Genomic DNA, 22,508 nt, shown 5'->3' with positions numbered 1-22,508 from the left:
CAGCAACCTGCTACCTCGGCGAGGGCTCCCACGGCGTCGTGTGGTGAGTGTCCGCGCCCCGGGTGCCGGCCGCGCACGCCCGCTCGGGCCCCCGCCCGGCCTCGGCGGGCGCAGCTGCGGCGTCGGCCCCGGCCGCGCGACCCCAACCCCAACCCCGAGCCCGGCCCCGACCCCGGAGGGGCTGCGCCGCCGTCCGCGCGGTGGGGGTGTCGGGCGGGGCGGGGCCGGGCCGCTCGGACTGGGGCGTTGCTCGCGGCGCTTCGCGGGAGGGCCCTGTCCTGGGCGGCCCTCGCGGGGCGCGGGGAGTGGGGGACGGGCCCGTGCGGGGAGGGTGGAGGCCGGGAACCCGGCACTCAGGGACCCCTAGGACGGGAACGGGCTCTCCTCACCTCCTTGTGCTGGCCGCGCGACATTCCCTTGACGTCGAATTGTGAAGCCGCGAATTCCTTAAGATGCTCATGGCGGCGGCTCTGGTCTGGAAAGGGTTTCACAGCGGCATGTGTGCCCATCCCCTAAATCATCATGTTTGCCCCCCTCGTGTGCGTTTACCGCAAACGGCTTTGGTTCAGCACCTTCCCTGCTGCCAGGGGTGCTCTCCTGCACAGGCTTTCTAAACCGCACGAAGCGGCACCAGTGTTGGTGTGGAATGTTTCAATCTTGAAGTTTTTAAATGGATTTTGGGGTGGTACTGTTGGCGTTTCAGGAAAGGTAAGTCAGCATCGCTGTGTTGATTTCTTCAGGAGTCGTTTGGAGTTGGCCCTAATTTGACTTTCCCCCCTTTTACCCCGCGTGAGCTCCAGTACTAGCATAAAGGCAGTCATGCATTTTCGCACAATGACTGTGGACTTTCCCTGTTACTGCTTTAGTGGTCAGTGTGTATGCAGCCCTGATGGAGTTCTTGCAGAACCACGTGCGGGCTCCCTTGTCTGGCTCCAGATCCCTTAGAAGCGCTCGTGGAATGGGGGTGACGGTGTTGTTGTTTTATTAGAACGAGCTACACGTCGTATTTAGTGCTGGCAGAGTTGTGGAAGTGTAGGCTCCTTTACACCTAAACTTCTCCATGTGAGTGTGTCCTTTGTGTTAAATGAAGGAAGCAAACTATTTCTGAACACTTCGTGTCAGGTACTGTGCTAGGTACTGTTACCTCATGTTACCTGAACAGCCACCTTGCAGGGAGGGAAGGGCAGTGCTCTCTTCCTTTCAGAAGAGAAAGTGTTTCCAGGTGAAGCCAGTTCCTAAGGTCTCACAACTAAAGAGTCAGACTTGAGACTATAGACTGAGATCCGGTTTCTGAGGCCGGAGCCCTTTTCATTACTTCCTATTTTCCTTAATTAGTGTTATCAGTAAATTTGGAATTTTAGCGTATTTTACTCTTCCAAGCAAATTTATATCAGTAACGTCATTATTTCAGAAGTAGTCATAAGTTTAGAAATGTATAGAGGGAATGTTTTGCTAAGTATGCTGGCTCGGTACACAGTATAGTTAAAGTTGATTAAAAAAATAAAAGACTTGAATGTTTTCATTCTCTTAAGGAACAGAGGGCCTCACAGTATACAGTTGTGAAAATTCACTTTAACGCAGAGGCTTAGGAGCCATAGGAGAAATTAAATTAGGTCAGGCCTAAAGGAAATAAGGTCCTAGAAGGTAATGGAGAGATGTTACTGCCCACAGCATCTCGTCTCTGCCGTAGGTCAGATTCCTGTTCACGTGTTGGTAAGTGTGCAAGTCACCAGGTCTCATGGTGAGAGGCTGGGTATTGCCCATCCCGTCCTTGGGCCCTTTGACGAATGAACGCTTTTGAGAAGAGGCAGGCACATGAATAGTTTTGAAATTCTGGGAGAATCTAGATCACAAATGCTGTCAGTGACAGCAGGAGAAAACTGAGATGGGGAATCAGGCTACGTGACCTTCTAGAGGTGAAGTGATGTAGTGGTGTGGAAGATGGAGCTGTTAGAGTCAGTAACGGGCTCTTGTCAGAGGAGTGGTGGACTTTTGATCATGGCAGGTATGGGATGAAGCAAAGAATAATGAGGTCTTACAGGGTAAGAGGCTGAAGAGGAATTTGGATTGGGAGAGATTCTGAGCCAGGACCTGGTGACGTGGTATGGGGAAGGTTGTTAATTCCAAGGCTTCTAGCTTCGAGGCATGGTGGTGCCATTATTAGAGGAGGAATAGTGTAGGCAGAGGAAGTTTCTGAAGAAGAAATACTGAGTTCTGGTTTGGACTTGTTAATAAGTTCATGATGCTGGTTTATGAGGCCCTTTAGGCTGTATCTTGGAAATAAAAGGGATATAGCATCTAGATGAAAATTTGTGTAAGTGGTAGTCTGGTGTGGATGAACATAGATTTTTATTTGAGATCATTGGTTAGGTGAAATTGCATGCATATATCCTGTGTGTTTATCTTTTTAGTAAGTAATCCATAGCATTCATTAGATTTTCAAAGGGTTCATTATTCCAGAGAGGTTAAGAACCAGTGAGACAGAACAGAAAGACCAAAGACGGAACCTTGGCAAGCAAGTAGTTTTAAGAGGTGGGAAAAGGAAGAGAAAGCTGAGGACTGGTGAGATGTGTAAGACTTGGGAAAAAAGGAAAAAATTGTATGAAAGAGAGAAGTGAAGCTGTATGTTTCATCATCTAATTAAGTATCTATGTTGGATAAATTCAGCTTGAAACATGTTCTGAATGTGATTGAGAGGTTGTGAGGTCATCTCCATAGTGATCCTAACTGAAGCCTTGAGAGGGGACAAGATGAGAAAACAATGTGTGAGCTGAGCTGAAGGAATGCTTGACTTTAGGTGTCCATAGCAGGCAAGCTAGAGGAGGAGTAGGTGTGGTCGGAGACCAGAGACCTGGGAGTCCACATTGTCAGCGGAGCCGGGGGTCATAGTGGTCACTGGGGATTGGTACTGAGGACTGTAGAGAGCACAGCGCAGCGAGAGGGCAAGCTGTTGGGTTTGTTGACGTTCAGCTCTCCTAAAAACATAGTTTTAACCAAAATTCCGTTGTGCTCACATTCCTGATGGTACTGTATCTGATCCTGTTAAGATGTCTGTGATGACGGCAGGCCAGTCAGAATGACTGTTTTAGTCAGCGCTTTCCGTCACTTTTTTTTAAAAGCAGGTATCAATTAGTCCTCTTACCCACACTGCAGGGGTGTTTCCTTTCAGTAAGTGGAAATTTGAGACACAGCGAAGTTACTTAATTTGCCCACAGATACGCAGCTAAGAAGTGGTAGAGCATCTCTGCCTGGTTCCTAAGTGATGCTCAACCAAAAATCAGTTGAGAAAATACATGCTTTCAATAGTAGAATATACCTATTGTCTGCTTTCTGTGTGATTTGCTTTGTTAGCCTTTTACAGAAACCTTTCATGCCAGGTCATTTACTTAGAATTCATTGAGCTCCAATTCCCTGCGAGGACTCAAGGGGGCGCCTGCCCTTCAGTAGTTCCTGCTGCAGACAGCGGGGTGCAGTTGGGCGGGAGCACGGAAGGGTGGGGTGGCATGGGGCCGCCTGTGTCTGGCTTCACAAACCTTGGCACTGGGTGTGGAAGTATGACTGGGAGTTTGCCTTGAGACGTACTCTCCAGGTGGAGCAGAATGCACATGCCAGGGCACAGAGGTCTAAGCGCGGCACATCCGGTCAGGGAAACCAGGAGTTGTCTGGGAAGTGGGGGTGTGGGTGGGCGCCTTGGGGAGAGGGCTGGAGCGGAGGCAGCTGGGATGGGCAGGATCAAGTTCTGAAGGTCTTTGTTTTCTAAGGACCTGGGACTTGAGTTGGTAGGTGAAGGATGCCCTTTGTCTGCTGGCTCCTCATCAAATTTTGTTTCCCTCATTGTCTCTCTTTGACTTCCTACCCTCTGTGCTTGTTCTCTCTTCTTTCTGGTTACGTAGGGGTACTCAGTGGGTGTGATTTTTCCCCCCGTCTCCAGGGGCATTTTGACATGTATGTGGATTTTGGTTTGCTTTTTGTTGTTACATTGATTAGAGGTGTTAATGGCCTTCGGAGTGTATGTTGTGGAGGTGGACGTGCCCAATGACCCGCACGCAGCGCGCACACGGCAGTCAGCCCCTGCACCGGAGGAGCGTCCTGTTCAAATGCCAGTGGTGTTTCCCTCCAGCCCGTCTCCAAGAATGGCTGGGCCCTGGGCAGGTCCTGCCTCCCTCCGAGATTCATCTCCTCCATGACCTTGTCCTTAATACCCTCCATTCCTCCCTGGAATTTTGCTGGGTGTTGGTACCACCTGTTTGAAAGAGAGGACCAGCAGTACTATAAATCATCTACAGACGTTCCAGACCAGATTCCTAGTTGTGCTGGTTTAACTGTTAATGTAACTTTAATAAAGAAGTCTCTTGTATGGTTTTTGGAGCTCAAAGATGTGAGGAGACCATCTCACATGAGCAACGGAACATCCAGAGTTTCTGAACAGTTTTGAGTGCAAGTAAAATGCAAACAGAAGTCATTTTGATATTAGTAACATCGCTAATAATGTGCTTCTGGTGGTTGGCTATAACTGATAAGCCATTCTGCTCAATTTAATTTGTATGTTCTCAGTTCTCAGGCATTAATACAAAGGTTGTTTTGAAAAACATCGAAGTTGAGTTTTCCGGGAACTCTGTATAGTTTGTTCCTCACCTTGTTTGCGGTAATGTACCTAAGTAGAAAACAACCAAATTCCCCAACAGACGTCTCGAGGTACCCGACCCCAAGTCCAGCCTGCTCTGCCCGCCCCCCTGCCTGACCCTGAGATGCTCTTTCTTCCTTTTTGCTTCTCTTTTCTCTTTCACTTCTTAGGGCTCCCATACATTGGAAAGCCAACAGCATAGATGTTCTCCAAGTTCTCTCTCAGGTACACAGTCTTAGGGCAGGCTCTGGGCTCTGAAGCCGGCCGTGGCTGGTGGGAGCTGGGGGTGGGGTCTAGGGGTGAGATCTGCGTGGACCTCACTGTGACCAGCTGACCAGCGTTAGTTGCAAGCTTGCCTTAGGTGCTGTGGTTTCAGTCATTTTCATCCTCATCTTTGAGGTATTATTTTTTTACTTACAGATAAGGAAACTGGGCCTTAGGTAACTTGTCTAGAGTTGAGAGTCAGTAAATGTACAGCAGAACTGAGATTTGTCTAGACTTAAAACGTGTAATTTTTTGCCCCCGAACTACTGTAGACTTTCCTGTGCTACAGCGAGTTACCTGGAAACGTGCTTCCTGCAGCCTGGGTTCCTGAATGTGTTGGCACCAAAGTATAAAATGATGTTTGTCATGACCAGCTTGGGCCTGTTGTGGCGATGGAGGAGGGAGGAACCAGCAACTTGGAAGGGGTGAGGAAGGTAGGGTCAAAGCAGCTTCATTTTTATCAGAAGGGTGTTCATCATTCTCACTCCTTCTATGTCCTCCACCAGTTTCTTGATTTTGATCCATTTAGTAACGTTACTGTGTACGTGACTTACGTGCTAAGCAATAGGATTGAAGTGGTTTTTACACTTTGGTGTTTACAGTCTAACGGGAAAGCAATCACATTTACGAAATCTGGTGAGGTGCAGAGTGCTCCCTTTTATACCCATAAAAAGTGGAGCAAAGTTTTTGCGCAGTAGTCCGGGAGGGTTTCCTGGAAGAAGTGCTGTTTAAGCTGGGACCTGGAGAATGACTTGGAGCTAGCTGAGTGAAAGGTAGGGAAGGGTGCTAAAGTGTTTCAGGCACGACTTGTAGAAAATGGGCTGTAGAAACTGAGGGGTTTGTGATTAAGATCCAGGGATGTTTCTCATGATGTTGCAGGGACAGGAAGAGCAGTTACAGTTTCAGGTATGGATGTAACCAGGAACTAAAAATGACCAAGGCAGCGACTCCTCTCCCTGTTTACATTTACAAAATCTTGCATCCTGCATCTCTGCACAGCTTTTTTTTTTTTTTTTTTTCTCTCTGTTCACTTTTACCACATCCCCATGCACTTGGCAGAAGAGCGCTGACCCTAGCTGCCCAGAGCACTCTGACTCCTGGGGCAGAGAATATGATCCAGCTTGGGCCAGTGTCCAGCACTGGTCTGGGCACCTGAGGCCCAGGTGGAGTCATGTAATAAGGATGGACCTCTCTAAGGTGGCACAGTGAGGTGGGGGTGGTCATGAGATGTCTCCCGCTGACCTCAGACTTACCCCAGTGCTGCTTCCCCTGCTCTTGTGCTGGGCTGAGGCCTGCTGTTCGGGGCTGGGGGCAGGAAGGAGGGGAGGGCAAAGTAGTTTAGGCAGGGGAGGGGCTTTAGGTTGCTTTTAGGGCTCTTCTGCCTTCCTGTCTCTGGCAGTATGGGGGTGGCAGTCAAACTGGGTGGCATTCTTTATAATTTATGTAATATTGGATACACGTGTAACATGTGAGTTATGCAGCCTAACAGTAAACACCCAAGAACCCACCACACACTGACTTCAGAACAGGTTATCTGGAAATTTTTTGCCGCTGTCCACGTGGGACAGGTCACGGTGCCCCTGTAAAACCCCCAACAAAACAAAGGTTGTTTCCTCTTCTACAACTTGTTATCTTTATAGGAGTGCAGAAGTGCTAACACCCTTAAAGGTCAGAGCTCCAAGAATAGGCTCTGCTGTCTATTTCAGGCTAAAGGCAACATTGTTTTACAAAAGGTGCAGAGCTGGCAAGACTAAGCCTAGAAAACAGGGCACAGGGTTAAAGGAAAAGGAACAGATCTAATATGAAGTCTGGTGTGTTCTTTTCTACTACAGTGCCTTTTGGTGAGAGGTAAGAGGATGTGTGTGGGTGGGTCCTCCTCTGCCCAAGGCTGGGGTTGGGGCAGGAGCCCTGCCAGGTTCACTGTAACTTGGACCTGATCTCCCACAAAGTAACAATTACAGGTGATTAAAATGACCTGTCAAAGTCCCTTCAATTGCCTGTAAACTATATGAGGGTGAGGAGGGCAGGGGAAGTCTCATTGGCCAGTCAGCAGTCTCTCGGGATGCAAGGGACCAGTGTCGTGGCAGGTTCCAAGGTGGCCAGGCCAGCACAGCTGCCTGCTTGGCTCTCCAGCTGTGGGCTCCTAACATGGGCACTTTTAAATCTCCCGTCCCTCTTCCCTCTCTGTCCCAGGGTGAATGAACACGGTCCCTGAAGCCACCTGGGCTGAGCCCAGGCCAGGCACACAGCCTCATGCATACAGCCCCCACCGCCTGCTGTTTATCCCCCGGGCTCAGTTGCACCCCCCACCCCCTGCCACCGCTGCATATCCGTGTGCCCAGTGCTTCCACCCTAGGGGTTCTGATCACCATCTGGGCCATCAACCATCCAAGGCCCACAGGCCAGTGATGGGCAACCAGGGACCACCCTGACCCGCCATCTTAGACAAGCCACAGAGGGCCAGGATCATGGTGCTCGGGAATTGGAACTGCCTTCAGCCAGGCCAGCGGAGCCCTGTAGTGTCTGACACTAGCTGTACCGGATCCCTCGCTGGGGGCAGTCCTATAGTGACTGGAGCACGGACTTCCCTGCCCTACCCGGGGGTGAGGGGGGTCAGCTCCAGGTACGGGTGCACTTGGAGGGGGGGGATCCCGCCGTGACGGGGGACAGTCTGTGGAGTGGGGTCTGGTCGGAGTGGAATTGACCAAGCTGACGGGGAGACAGTGGCCATTTTGGGATGTTGGGGGTCCTGGTGAGGCATGAGGGGTGAGCTTGGGGTGTGGGGGCCATACCTTAGTATCTAGCGGGCTGGGGAGTGGGGACCGGGACCTCAGTGTGAGAAGGAGTGCTCTGTCTTAGGGGTATGGTGGGAGGCTGGGCCTGGCTGATGGTGGGAGGCTGGGCCTGGCTGGTGGCGGGGGGGACAGTAACGGGGTGGGAGGGCAGGGCGAGTGGAGCTGGGGGGTGTGGGCTGACCCGGGGCGAGTGGTGGTTCTGTCTGAGTTCCAGGACCTGGTCGATGCCAGAGTGGGGGCTTTGGTGATGGAGACCCACCCCACCTGGCCCGACTCGCCAGGTCCTATACATCAGGAGCCCCAGCCAGAGGGTGCGATCTGCCTGCTGGAGGAGGAGGAGCGCGCACGCGAGGATGCGGGAGCCCAGTCACAGCTTGTGGAAGCCAGGTGGGAGCCGAGCGCTCCTGGACCAGCTCCCGAGGAGGAAGGCGGCCCGGGGACTGGGCCGCCGCTTGCCGTCGCCTCCGCTGCCACCGCCGGGCAGGTGAAGGGGCGCTGGTGGGGGCGCGCAGGTCCGGGAGCCTGCGGGTGAGGCCTGGGATGCGCAACTGGGGAGGCGCCCAGGGAGGGGTGCGTGGGTGAGGCCTGGTCCGCGCGGCCCGTTAGGACCCTGAGGTGTGTGCGGGCCGCCGCGTTGGTTCATGGTGCCCCCTCCCCCCGTTAGTAATCTCTGAACCCGCGTCTTCGCCGTGGGTTGAACTCGTGTTTGGGAAAGTAGAGCACCCCAGGGAGGTGGGAGGGCGCAGGACGGCCCCGGAGCACCTCCGACTGGCCCTCAATTCGTGGCCTGTTTCCGGGAGGCGGGTGCGGTGCCGTCGCGGGGCCGCGGTGGAGTGTGGGCTGCCCCATGCGAGCCTCTGGATTTGTTCCCTATTGCCCCGCGGCCTGGGGCGGCCTGTGCTTCCCCATGATCGCGGGGTGCTCCTCTCGTGGTCAACCTGTTCCTGGGAGGCGACGGGGTGCTGTCAGGGTGCGGGGGCGGTGGCATCGGCGGCAGGGAGGGAGGGAGGTCTGCCTCTTGTATCTTGTTGATATGCTCCCGTCTTCCCAGCGTTCTGTCCTGGGGGCGGCCTCTTCCTGAGAGGCAGGTGCGGTGCGGTCAGTGTGCGGGCATGGCGGCAGCGACAGACGTAAATGGGAGCAAATCCCCGCGCTCGCACGAAGCAGCCCAGTGCTGCAGCCTCTGCCTCCGTCCCCCACTCTCCCTGACAGCACAGCACCCGCCTTCCAGGAGCAGGCCAACCTGTAACCCGAGTCCTGCGAACCCTGGGCAGCAGAGGTGGAGGCCAGGACAAGGCCGCAGGGGAGTTTGAAGCAAATCCACGGACTCGCATAGACAGACCCCTAAACCCGCCTCTGCCGCCGCTGCCTGCCCTCCTCGCAGGAGCAGGCTGACCTCAGGACGTACCTGGGGCAGCAGAGGCCGCCCCCACCCCCGGCCCTGCCTCTGGGGAGATGGGGGCAAATCAACCCACTCTCCATGGGCAGCTCCCCTCTCCCGCCGCTGCCCCAGGTTTGCAGGACACTTGTTTCCAGGACAGTGGGCTCCTGGGAGGCAGGGGCGGTGTGGTTACAGGGCGGCGGCAGGGAGGGGTGCTGTCCTCCCCCAGCAGCTGACTTTCTCCCATCTTTCCCGGGGCCTGTCCTGGGGACGGCCTCTGTGAGCACAGGTTCTCAGGGCGCATGTCTTCATACCAGCTTTCTGGGAGGAGGGCGCAGTGCAGTCAGGAGTCAGGGGGCAGCGTCAGCGTTGGGCAAGGACTTTCTGAGGACCCGGCTCTAGCCCAGGATAACTAACTCTCCTTTCTTATCTTGCTTCCTCAGTTGGTGGCTGTAACAGCTTTTCCATTATAGGTTATTTTCAGATACTGAACGTAGGTTTCTCTGCTATACAGAAGAAACTTTTTTTAAAATCAATTTTTATACGTAGTGGCTAACATTTGTAAATCTCAAAATCCCAAATTTATCCCTTCCCACCCCCTTCACATGATAACCATAAGATTGTTTACTAAGTCTGCAAGCCTGTTTCTGTTTTGTAGATAAGTTCTTAGTGTCTTTTTTTTTTTTTTTAGATTGCAGATGAGTGATATTATATGGTATTTTTCTTTCTCTTTCTGGCTCACTTCACTTTGAATGATGATCTGTAGGTTCATTCGTTGCTGCAAATGGCGTTATTTTATCCTTTTTATGGCAGAGTAGTATTCCATTGTATAAATACACCACAACTTCTTCATCCAGTCATCTGTTGCTTTATTGTGTTGGCTATTGTATATAGTGGTGCTATGAACACTGGGGTGCAGGTATTTGTTTTCACATTGTAGTACCCTTTAGATTTATACCAAGAAGTGGGATTGCTGGATCATAGGGTAAGTCTGTTTTTAGTATTTTGAGGAATTTCTGTAATGGTTACACCAAACTACATTCTGACCAGCAGTGTAAGAGGGTTCCCTTTTCTCCACACCCTCTGCATTTAGTTCATGAACTTTTGAGTGATGGCCATTCTGACTTTGTGAGCTGATACCTCATTGTAGTTTTGATTTGCATTTCTCTCATTAGTGATATTGAGCATTTTTTCATGTACCTATTGGCCGTTTGTAGTCTTCATTGGAGAAATGCTTGTTTAGATCTGCCCATTTTTGGACTGGGTTGTTTTTTGTTATTAAGTTTTATGAGGTGTTTATGTATTCTGGAAATTAAGCCTTCGTCAGTGGAATTATTTACAGATATGTTCTCCCATTCTGTAGGTTGTCATTTTGTTTTGCTGATGGTTTCCTTTGCTGTGCAAAAGCTTGTAAGTTCAGTTAGGTCCCGTGTGTTTAGTTTTGCTTTTTACTTCTGTTGCTTGGGTAGACTGCCCTAGGAGAACATTACTGAGATGTATGTCAGGTAATGTTTTGCCTATGTTTTCTTCTAAGGTTTATAGTGTGTTGTCTACATGTTTAAGTCTTAGCCATTTTGAATTTATTTTTGTGTATAGTGTGAAGGAATATTCTAACTTCATTAATTTACATGCAGCTGTCCAGTGTTCCCTACACTATTTTCTGAAGAGACTGTCTTTACTCCGTTGTATTTTCTTGCCTCCTTTGTCAAAGATTAATTGACCAAAAGTTTGTGGGTTTACTTCTGGGCTCTCTATTCTGTTCCGTTGATCGGTTTGTCTGTTTTTGTATCAATACCAGGCTGTTTTGGCTGTAGTTCTGTCGTATTGTCTGAAGTCTGGGAGGGTTATTCTTCCATCTTCATTCTTTTTCTTCCGTAATGCTTTGGTAATTCTGGGTCTTTTGTGATTCCATATAAATTTGAAGATAATTTGTTGTAATTCTGTGAATAATGTCCTGGGTAATTTGATAGGGATCACATTAAATCTGTAGATTGGTTTGGGCAGTGTGGCCATTTGAACAGTATTAATTCTTCCAATGCAAGAACATGGGATATCTTTCCATTTCTTGTAAGTCCTCTTTAATTTCCTTAGTCAGTGTTTTGTAGGTCTCTGCATATGTCTTTCACTTCCTTGGTCAGATTTATTCCTAAGTATTTTATGTTTTTGGATGTAGTTTTTAAAGGGATTATTACTTTCGTGCAAAGGAATGCCACTCATTTCTGCATGTTGATGCTGTGTCCTGCTACCTTGCTGAATTCTTTCATTAGCTCTTACAGTTTTTGTGGGGAACCTTTAGGGTTTTCTGTGTATAGTACCATGTCATCCGCATATAATGACACTTTTACCTCTTCTCTTCCACCTTGGATTAATGACACTTTTACCTCTTCTCTTACACCTTGGATCCCTTTTCTTTCTTTTTGTTGTCTAATTGCTATACTAGGACTTTTGATACTGTATTGAATAGAGCTGGTGAGAGAGGGCATCCTTGTCTTGTTCGAGATTTGAGCAGAAAGGCTTTCAGCTTTTCACTGTAGAGTATTACGCTGGCCATAGGCTTGCTATAAATAGCTTTTACTATGTTGAAATATGTTCCCTCTGTATCCACTTTGGCAGGACCATGGGCTCAGTGCAGTCAGGGGGCTGGGAGGATGGTAGCAGCAGTGGCAGCAGCGGCGGGAGGAGAGGGGCTGCCCCTTTTGAACCAGTCATTTGCTCCCATCTCCCCTGTGCCCTGGCCTGGGGGTGGCCTCTGCTGCCTCAGGTTCGCTGTAGGCATGTCCCCAGGTCAGCAAGCTCCCAGGAGGTGGGCATGGTGCAGTCAGGGAGGAGGGGGCAGCTGAGGGAGGGTGCCTGCCTTGGAGGAGCTGGCCTCTTTGCTCCAGTCTCCCTTGTGGCCTGGCTGGGGGGTGGCCTCTGCTGCCCCAGGTTGCAGGACCACGTGTCCCAGTCTGCCTGCTCCTGGGAGGTGGGCAGGGTGCGGGGGCCACCTGACCGCTACCAGCTGACCACATCTCACCAGCCTCCAGTAAGCAAACTACGAAATGTGTGTCCCGCCACTGGGGGCAGCAAAGGCTGCCCACAAGCCAGGTGTTGGGGGACGGGAGCCTGGGGCAAATCCACCTGCTCAGTAGGGCAGCCCCCCTCCCCCTGCCATTAGCTCTATATTCTTGCTTGATTTAAACATCTTGTCAATCTAGTGTATGTGTAATGATACATTATTTCATTATATTTTAAATTCACATATCCTTAATTACTAATGAGATTGGTGGCCTTGTTATATTTGTTGGCCATTTAAATTTCCTTTCTGTGATGTGCTGATTCAAGTCTCCTGCCCATTTTTCTGGTGGAATGTCTCTTGTCCTCATTGATCTGTAGGAGTTCTTTATGTACCTGGATATTAAGTCTTTCTGTCAGTCATTCCTGTTGCAAATATCGTCTCTGTGGCTTTTTTCTATGGTTCTTTTTAATAAAAGCTTTTTTTTCCCCCAAGTAGTCAAAATAATTGTTTTGTTTCCATGTCAAAGGAGAAGTCCTCCTTTATTATCTAGAAGTTTTTTTTTTTTTCATCTTTAATTCTTAGATCCATCTGAAAGCAGCTTTTGTATATAGTTTGAGGTGGAGGTCCATCTAATTTTTGGAAATATGGACGCCTGGTTCTCCCAGCAGCAGTTGTGTTGAAAGATTGCCTTTTCCCATGCTCAGCAGTGCGGCCTTACCATGAGTGTATCAAGGGTCTACATGCTTGGTCAGTTTTTCTGGGCCCTGTTATATTTGATTGATCTTCGTCTCTACATCGGTACCACACTGTCCTAAATATTGTTGCTTTATTATAAGTCTTGATATCTTTAGGAGAGTATTGGCTATTCTTGACCTTTGATACTTCCAAACACATTTTGGAATCAGCTTGTCAAGTTCACCCCAAAAACTGTTTTAACCTTACAATTCTGTTAGGGATTGCATTGAATGTGTCATTCAATTTCAATTTAAATTGACATCTTCACATTGTGAGTCTCCTATTCAGTGACCACTTAGCATAACCCTTTGTTCAGTTATCTTTCTATAAAGTTGTATAATTTTCTCTATAAAGATTTTTCATCTCTAGATTGTTAGGTTTACTGTCACAACTTTATATTTTTAGCACAATAGTGCTATTGTTAATATTTAATAAATTTTTATTTCTAATATGTGTGGTATTTACTATAAATTTTATTATGGAAGTCCTCTATTTCTAGTATGCTAACTTTTTCTCAAGAGTAAATTTTATTACCTTTTTCTCGCTTATATTTTTGTTGTAAATTTTATGTGTTGAACTCTGGGTAACTGTAACTTGATCTTTTTTTTATATATTTTGGATTTTGTTTTTATTTAGGATGTTTGTATCTGTTCACGATTAAGATGGATCTGTAATTTTCCTTTTCTTTCTTACCTTCTGTTGGATTTAGGTATCAGAACTTTGTTAGCCTTATACAGTGAGCTGAAGAAGTTTTTTCTCTTCTATTCTTCGTAAGAGATTTAATGTTGGAAATACTCCTTCCTTACATGATTGCTAGGACTTAACCAGTGAAGCTGTTTGGGCCGAGAGTGTTCCATGTGGGAAGATTTTTGACTGTTTATTCAATTTCTTTAGTGGTTAAAAATCAACGCAGGTTTTCCATTTCTTACATCAGTTTAGTAAATTATATTTTTCTAGGAATTTACCCGTTTTGTTTAAATTTTCAAATTCTGAACACAAATTAATTCATAATAGTTTCTTTTTAATGTCTGAAGATCAGTAGTATCATTTTTTTCATTTGTGATATTACCTTCTCTGTTCTGAGGTGTATTGCATAAAAGTGGTGTAAACTACAGTTATTTTTGTCAGCTAATTATTATCCATCTGCAGATACTATCACAAAATTACTATTTATGTCATACATTTTGCTGCCACAGTAACTTATCGTATTCTTATTTGACAATATAATATGTTGATCTGTAGCCAATCTTTGCATTTTAGGAATAGAACATGCAATTGAAAAGGTGCAATAGGGTCACAGAAACCAAGTATGCAGAGAGTTTCAGGAAGAAAAGGAGAGCCAGTGGTATGTAGGAAAGTTCAACCGGAGGGCAGATTGAAAGTCTTCGATTAGACAGAAATAGGCCTTACGAAGAGTGGTCAGCCTCTTCGAGTTAGGACCTTTAGTTTCTTAAGACACTTCTGATTTCAAAGTCCACCAGGCATCAGAAGTAAAATTTCAGAATTCTTAGTCAGAGAAATCAAAACTCTATTCTTTTTTTCATTTCTTTGAAGTTACTGCTTTGCTATCAAGGGTGAAATTCCCTGAAGGGGAATTTGGGGAGGTGTGTTTTCCTTTTCATCCTGTAGAAGTCATCGCCTAAATCCTGAATTTTTAGTTCTTTGATTTTGTAAGAATTCTGAATTATGTTTTATATCAAAATCTAATTTTTTTGAATGGTACTTGTAGAGTTTTGCTTATTTGCAATATGCCTTTCAGTAAAATTGAGGCCCTGTATTGAGGTCTCCTGAAAGGCAGTGTAGAAGCTCATGAAAATTTTGAAGTAGGTGCTCATGCTTCACATCTGTGGAAATTATATTTAAATTTAGCATTAAAGATCATTTTATCTTTGTCTTTCATTCCAGGAACTTGTGTCCCTGAAGCCTGGTAAAGCTGCAGAGCTGGTTTCCACTCACTTTCCTGAACCGATTGAAATAGTCATTAAGGAGCTTCAGGTAAATTTTGCAGAATATATTGGGAAGAAACATCTAGCTGAGAGACAATTATTGAACATCCACTTAAGAACTTTTGATTGTGATCATTTCTTCAGTTGATAGTTCCTTTTAATAGCAATTTCTACACATTGTGTGTGTGTGTGTGTGTGTGTTTAGATTTGGGAGCAGTTGTGGATCTCTAAGTCTGGACATGAGGGTGCCCGTCTTTACATAAGAAGCACTAAGATCACAGAGATATTTCTGGAGCTGTAACCTACACTCACCCTAGACATTATCACCACAGGGGCTCCCCCCGCCTCCCCCCATACCTTCTGCTGTAGTAGATGCAACTGTATTCTCTTTGGGCTTCATGTTATTTGTTCAGACTTCTGTCATCCTCAGAAAGGGTTAATGATGACTAGAGTTTTTCTTGGGAAATCTTCCCTAGAATACAACTATATTAATGTTGAGTAGTGAGATGCTCAGTTGAAAGTACTGTGTCATGTAGCTAGTATTCCACTCGTCACCACCACGGCACTGCTGGGAGAGTGCTTTGCTCACTACCATTATGGCCACAAGTGATAGAGATAGGGAATAGGACGGTGACAGGGACACGTAGCACAACCCAGGATTCCCACGTGGCAGTAATAGTAGTAGGAGACACGTACACAGGATGGAAACCACAGCAGTGAGTGGGAGGCAGCTGGCCTAAGAGACAGAGATACGGAGGTCATTCATTGACACACTTCATTTTCCCACTACTGTGCCCCCCACACCCCCACCTACCACAGTACGGTAGGCTCTGGGGGACACAGGTAAGTGTATAATGTTTTCTTTAATTTTCTCATATGGAGCAAAGAAGCACTTATGTAAGTGCAGTATAGTGTTAAAAGCACTACACCAGACATAGTAAAAAAAAAAAGTGCTGCAGGAACAAGAGGAGAGAGAGAGAGACTGAGAGAGTCAGACAGGAGTTCCCAGGTACGTATGAACTGGGCTTAAATAATTGGTGTCAGTTTTCTAGGCAGGGAATTGGGAAGGGGTTCTAGATGAAGGGTCCTGGGTGTGTAGAGACTTAAAGGCACAAAGCAACATGCATCTTCAGAGGGTGACGTGGTGGGGAGGATAGCAGAAGATTAAGCTATACACGGTGTGTCAGGGGGAGGAGTTAAAAGTATAGAGACTGGAAAATAGGGTTTGGGGGCTTAGAGTGAACAATTTAATATGTAAAGCTAAGAAATAATATACTGAATCTTCTGTGTACTGGAGAACTACTAAATTTTTTAAGCAAGGGAACTATACCATTAGATTCATTTTATAGAAGATTAACCCTATAGTGTGAGTATGCCTTAGAGGTACCACCACTGAATATTGTTACTGAAGATTGTTTTTCCACGTAAAGTGAGAAATACCGTGATTTAGAAGATCGCTGATGTTAATTCACAATTTTACCTGGCTAAAAAGTGGTCTTGGTTTTAAGGTAACATACTGTTTACCTGTAGCCTTAATTATAAATGTGATTACATAATGCTGCTCTCTTGTCTTTTTTGTTTCCAATGATGCTGTTCTTAGGAATCTGCAGCCAGATGCCCCAGACATCGTTACAGTGGTTCCCCCTTATCCTGAGGGTGATGGAAGGTGTACACCAGACACTGGAAGAACATGGAAGTAAGAAGGCAGACAAATTTAGCGTCTTCATGATGCATTTTGCTTTTTAGTATAGCGTAAAGTTTAAAGTAGAGAGAAAATTTGGGAAATACATAATGACGGAATAAAAATGTAACAATTACACAGTTTACCTTCCAACCCCCACCAATTGTTAATATTTTAGTGTATGAAATAAAAATGACATTTTTCTGAAGTGATAACTTCAGGATTTCTAAATGTGTTTAGTTATCAGTGTTCTCTGTCACTGACAAAAGTTCATGAGCTTTGCTTTGTGCTCAATAAATTGTACGAAGCAGTGTTTTGTCACTAGCTTTCAGCGTTGGTTGTTGAAATCTGCTGGTCGTGTTACTTGATAGCACATTTCTCTGCTGCTGAAGTGCTTTTTGGCATTGGAAATCTCTGTGCTTTCATTTGCTATTAATATGTTAAGAAATCAGTTTATAGTGGTTTTACAATTCTTTGTAGTATTGTTTAAAGGCTTCGGTGCATACCTCTAAATATTTTTTTTTGCTTAAAAATATACGTGCTGATGGCTCAAAGAAAGCAAGTATGGATGACATCTTTTGGCAAAAGATTAGTGGTCTAGAAAAATGATGTTATTGCTAAAGTGGAGTTTGGAGATAATACATGGATTTAATTTGCATGTTTTTCTAAGTCCCTATTGGGGCAGTTAATTGAGAACTGAGTGTATCTTTGATTTCTCCCTATGTCTGCCTTTTCTTTGAATCACAGAAGACATTCAGTGTCTGTTGAATGAGAAGAAATGAATGATTGAAACCAGCTAATCTAGCTGCCCGGATTAGATGGACGTCCTCCGTGTTGTCAGTTCTCATTTAGAGTCAGAGATGATAGAATCCTCTTGTGTCTCTCTCCATGACCTGTGCTGGAAAACTGAAGCTGCTTTTCCAGTTTCTCGCTCTTGCCCCTTGTCCCTTGTCCTTTTGTGGCCAACCCAGTATTACTACTTTTACTCCCTTGTTTTTGTTGACAACAACTTAGCTTCCGTAGAGACCAAGGCCCTAGCTGGCTGAGTTTGGCTAAATGTGGATTTGGAGAGTTTTCATGTGCTTTTGTGTGTAGATAATTCAAAGTTTAAGGAAGTCAGTATTTCTCCTACTACAGAGCAGAAGTTCAGGGTAAGTGATAGCTTGCCATGTGTAAACAGGCGTAAGAAATATGTGTTGCCTTTTCTTTTCTCAGTGGTGAGAGGACTGGCCAGAAATGTCCAAGTGTACAATCCACCGAACAGCGGGGACGTTGGCTGGACCCTGCCCCTGGCCGGTGCAGCAGCGCCGCGTGTGTGCGCTCCCCTGGCTGGCGTGAGGCCCCCGGAACCTGTAAGTACTGTTGTCAGCTCAGAGCTGGCAGAAGAATTCCATAGATTTTACGGCGCCTCCTGCTGTGGTTGCTGGCGCAGGGCATTAGATGAGTTGGTGTGGCCCTGGGTCACATGCCCAGTCATTTCCTGATGAGCTTAGTCTCATGTTTGTGTCGTGCTTGGCAGCCTATGAGAACGCAGGCCACAAACATGCCTGCGTACAGTGCTTAAGTGATTGCTTTTGATGAGTTAAATCGTAAGGGTATCAACTGTAGGGTTAGTAAGCAAAAATGGATTTGGGGAAAATGCAAATTAGCTATATATGAGTTAAAAAACCCCAGTAGTAAATGCAAATCATTCATAGACCCTGTCAATATGGGCTTTCATTGTAACAGACACGTCTTTGTTAGGAACCTACCTGAAAGTTTGCCTTCATTGGCTCGTAACAGATTGCCAATCTGTCTTAGTACTATTCCATTTTCTAAGTAGACTAATAATACAGAGAACAGAAATTACTAATTTGAGTAAGAAGAATATCAGAACGTCTGAGAGAAAGTAAACTTACAAGACTTTACAAAAAGAAGCAGGGACCATGAACAAAGATAAACACAACTTGAGCCTGTCCGAATGTTGACTTGCATCCTGTGTGTGGCAGGACGTGTTCAGACAACACTGCTCTCTTATCCACTACCTGGAGTAGCTGTTTTAATAGAGAGATCTCTCCCCGAGAAGTGTATCTTAGGTGTACATGTCTCTAACATTTGGGATGCTTTGGGGTCACTATCATAAGCCCTGGATGTTGTATGTGAGAACCTTCCCCAGGAACCTAAATGGGAGGTTGTTGAAGTAGCTAAGGGTCAAGTGTGAGCTCACATTTAATGGAGAGGGAATTTATGAGAGTAAATTACATCCAGTGCTGTGGCCTGGGCAGATCTCATGAGGTAGCGCAGAGGTTGACTTCTGCTGTGTCTGGGCTCAGCCCTTTACTATAAACGTTATAATGCTGACTAGTAAAAGACTCGGTAAGCATTTGGATTGTCATCAGACAGAATTTGTCAGGTCATCCCCTCTAGATTGTGGTGCCAGGAAACACCCACACGGGGCACTTGGAGCAGCTGATTCCAGACACACCCTATTCCGGGGACATCATTGCCCTCCACTCAGATGGAAGGGGAATCCCAGCCCCGCCCAGGGCCAAACACGAGGCTGAAATCCTTTCCACCCAGTTCCCTTGTGACTCAGTGAGGAAGGCTGGACAGGTGGGTGGTGAGGGGGGTGCTGAAAACTGCGTCCACCTTGCGCAGGTGAGGGAAGGGCTCACGCCCACTTCTGCCCGGGTTCTCCACGTTGACATTCAGGCTGAAGGCCCTCTGGGCTGAGTGAGTGTCACTGGGCCATTTTCTCATCTGGGACCTTTGTTAAGGAGGTTCCTTCCCGTCTCCTGCCCTGCAGTGGGTCTTCTCACCAACTGGGCACTTTTGAAATGGGAGGGCTTGGCCTCTCTGTTTCATTCAACAGGAATTGGTCAGAATAGTTGAAATCCCTTTCTCTCCCAGTCTGTACATTTAGGTTCCAACCTAGTCTCTGTCCCTAAAAGATCAGCATGTAACCATAGGTCTGAATGGAGCACTTTTTTTTTTAACATTTTTTTTATTGACTTATAGTCAGTTTACAATGTTGTGTCAATTTCCAGTGTTGAGCACAATTTTTCAGTTATACATGAACATACATATATTCATTGTCACATCTTTTTTCCTTGTGAGCTACCATAAGACCTTGTATGTATGTATTTCCCTGTGCTATACAGTATAATCTTGTTTATCTATTCTACATGTGCCTGTCAGTATCTACAAATTTTGAACTCCCAGTCTGTCCTTTCCTACCCCCACCCGCTTGGCAACCACAAGTTTGTATTCTATGTCTATGAGTTACTGTTTTGTATTTATATTTTGGGTTTTTTTTTTTTAGATTCCATATGTGAGTGATCTCATATGGTATTTTCCTTTCTCTTTCTGGCTTACTTCCCCAGGAGAGAGAGGGCAAGACCAGGAGAAGGCAGGCCCAGGTGTGGGCAGGCCAGGAGAAGGCAGGCCCAGGTGTGGGCAGGCCAGGAGAGGGCAGGTCCAGGAGAGGGCAGGCCAGGTGAGTGGAGGCCAAGGAGATAGTGGGCAGGACCAGGAGAGGGCTGGCCCAGGTGAGGGCAGGCCCAGAAGAGGGCAGTCCTAGTGGTGGGCAGACAAACCCGAGGGCAGACCCACGTGAGGGCAGGCCCAGGAGAAGGCAGGCCCAGGAGAGGGAAGCCCCAGGAGATAGTGGGCAGGTCCAGGCAACGGCAGGCCCAGGACCGTGCAGGCCCAGGTGAGAGCAGGCACAGGAGAGGGCAGTTCAGAGAGGGCAGGACCAGATGAGGGCGGGCAAAGGACAGGGCAGGCCCAGGTGAGGGGAAGCCCAGGAAATAGTGGGAAGGACCAGGAGCAAGCAGGCCAAGGAAAGGGCAGGCCCGGGAGAGGGCAGGACCAGCTTAGGGCAGGACCAGCTTAGGGCAGGAACAGGAGAGGCTAAGCACAGGTGGGGGCAAGCCCAGGAGAAGGCTGGTCCAAGTGAGGGTAGGTCCATGAGAGGGCAGGCCCAGGAGAGGGCAGGAACAGGAGAGGTCAGGCCCAAGTGACAGCATGTCCAGGTAAGGTCAGACCCAGGTCATGGCAGGCCTAGGAGAGGGCAGGTCCAGGAGAGGGTACGATCAGGAAAGGTCAGGCCCAGGGGAGGGCCGGCCCAGGAGAAGTCCTATTAAACTTCCAAGAGATGACATTGAGAGGCAATGGGTATTTGAGTCTGGAATACAGGAGGGAGGTCTGGATTGGAAATAGCAGTTTGGAAGTTACCAACTTGTAGATAATACATAAAGCCATAAGGCTGATGTGGGCGGCAGCAGAAAGTAGTAGAGGCCAGAAGACTGAGCCTCAGGGGTGCTGTGTGCCAGCATTCAGGAGCTGGGACTGAGAAGACCGGCCAGGGCCGTGGGAGGAAACCAGAGTAGCCTGAGACCCAGGAAGCCCCGTGAAGAAAGGGCTTCAGGAAGTTGGGGAGAGCAGCGGTGGGAAGTGTGGCTGCTGGGCCGTGAGAGGAGAGGACTGAGAGCTCCTCGTGGAGTCAGCACCTGGTGGGTGGTGGGTGACCCTGTCGTGAGCAGTTGCAGTGAGTGGACACACTTGGCTTGGGTGGAAAATGAGAGGAATCAGAGGCAGCGAATGGGAACAGCTCCTTTGCAGGGGCAGGAGGCATGTGTGCTGGAGAAGAGAGAAATGGGGCCGCAGCTGGAGGGTGAACACATTTTTTTTAATAAGATGAGGGCAATAACAGTGTATGCTAATAGAAAAGATAGATTAAATGGGGAAGTTTGTAACACCACATTCCCTTAGGTCAGGGGAGTTGCAGGTGAGGTCAGGTGGGGGGCACAGAAATGCCCCTGAGAGTCAGCTTCAAAACACTTGCCAGGTCCAGTCCACTCAAGACCAGCTCCCAGGAGTGTCAGCCACTTTGGAACTCTACCGCCCCCTGCAGTTTTGATCGTGGCAGGGCCAGAAGCCATAATTAGCCAGCTGAGGGAGGAAGGATGGAGTTAGGCAGGAAGAAGAGGCCTGCCCTGCCTTCCCCCCCTCCTGCAAGTGCTCAGCCAGCAGCGTGGCCTCGCTGAGTAACTGACGTAGTGTTTTCATAGTTACGTGGTTAAAAAGTTCTCAAATGTTATGCCATGCTCCCACGTAAATCTTGGATTGATCGAAGATTTAATTGGTGGAAATAAAAGCAAAAAAAAAAGTGAAGAAAGCATGTAAACACAAGGCTGAGCCACAGAGCAGGGTCAGCAGACATGCGGAAACACATTTTCATTTCATCTGGAGAGCGTGTATTGGTTTCTCAAGTTTGTACTTAATGATACATATTGCCACAATCTCTGAAACCAGGAAAACAGCTTTCTGCTGTTTGCATCTGCTAAATTCCCTGGAGACTGGCTGGGGCCCAGAGGGATGGGGAAAGGAATAAACTGAGGGATAAGGAGATACAGAGACTTTTGGTGGGGAGCTCTCTGGGGGACTAGGCCTTCAGCATGCTGTGTTTCCACCCCACTCTAACCATAGTCGCACACAAACATGACTTTCTCAGGGGCAAGCCTAACTTCTGGAAATGTCCCAAAACACTCAACCACCTAGCACCAACATTTGAAAGGAACCCAAAATGGCCCACAAGCAATTGCAGAGATTTGAAATGCCTTAGGCTCCCAAGTGCGCACCAGGCACACTGGGCCTCCAGGTCTCTGTGCGCACTCACAGGGACACTGGCTCTGGAGGGACAGTTGAGGGACAGTTGAGGGTCAGTGCTGTTGCTAGGCTACGACTGTTCCGGACCAAACATTCCGAGCCGTTGAGCTTTGCAGCCAAGGTGTGGCAGCGAGACTTCTGTGGCTCTTCTATAGCGCCGGCGCTGAGATCGGGAGGCGGCAAGAGGCCAAGAGGGAAGTGAGCGGTGTCGGAAGGCGATAAGCCAGATGAAGAAGAGACTCACTGAGTTCGCGAGCTGCGTGGGCTTCAGCATCCATCAGAGAGAGCGCAGGAATCGTGAGAACCCCGTGCCTGGGTATCACGTCCGTAAGCGCGAACTAACTCCGTTCCACAAAGCCGCATATTTTGGTCATCTGGACACAGTGGAGGGGTTGCTGTTATGCAACGAAAATGTCGTAGACGGCAGAGACAGGA

General features: G+C 47.7%; 1 long non-coding RNA gene across 2 annotated transcripts in view; it reads left to right on the top strand.

Annotated features, from left to right (window-relative positions):
- LOC141578204 (uncharacterized) overlaps nt 1-22,243 on the top strand; it is an 85,943-nt gene extending 63,700 nt beyond the window's left edge. The window contains exons 2-6 of one of the 2 annotated variants that reach the window (XR_012508323.1): nt 14,703-14,792; nt 16,344-16,439; nt 17,640-17,776; nt 19,787-19,899; nt 22,229-22,243. This is a non-coding gene — a long non-coding RNA (uncharacterized LOC141578204). The remainder of the gene's footprint in view (nt 1-14,702; nt 14,793-16,343; nt 16,440-17,639; nt 17,777-19,786; nt 19,900-22,228) is intronic. The other variant, XR_012508324.1, reaches the window with a different exon arrangement.
- Nucleotides 22,244-22,508: the final 265 nt, after the last annotated feature.

This window comes from Camelus bactrianus, chromosome 7, assembly GCF_048773025.1.
Source record: "Camelus bactrianus isolate YW-2024 breed Bactrian camel chromosome 7, ASM4877302v1, whole genome shotgun sequence".
NCBI lineage: Eukaryota > Metazoa > Chordata > Mammalia > Artiodactyla > Camelidae > Camelus > Camelus bactrianus.
The sequence above is the reverse complement of the archived record's forward strand: the minus strand, read 5'-3'. Positions and strand labels throughout refer to the sequence as shown.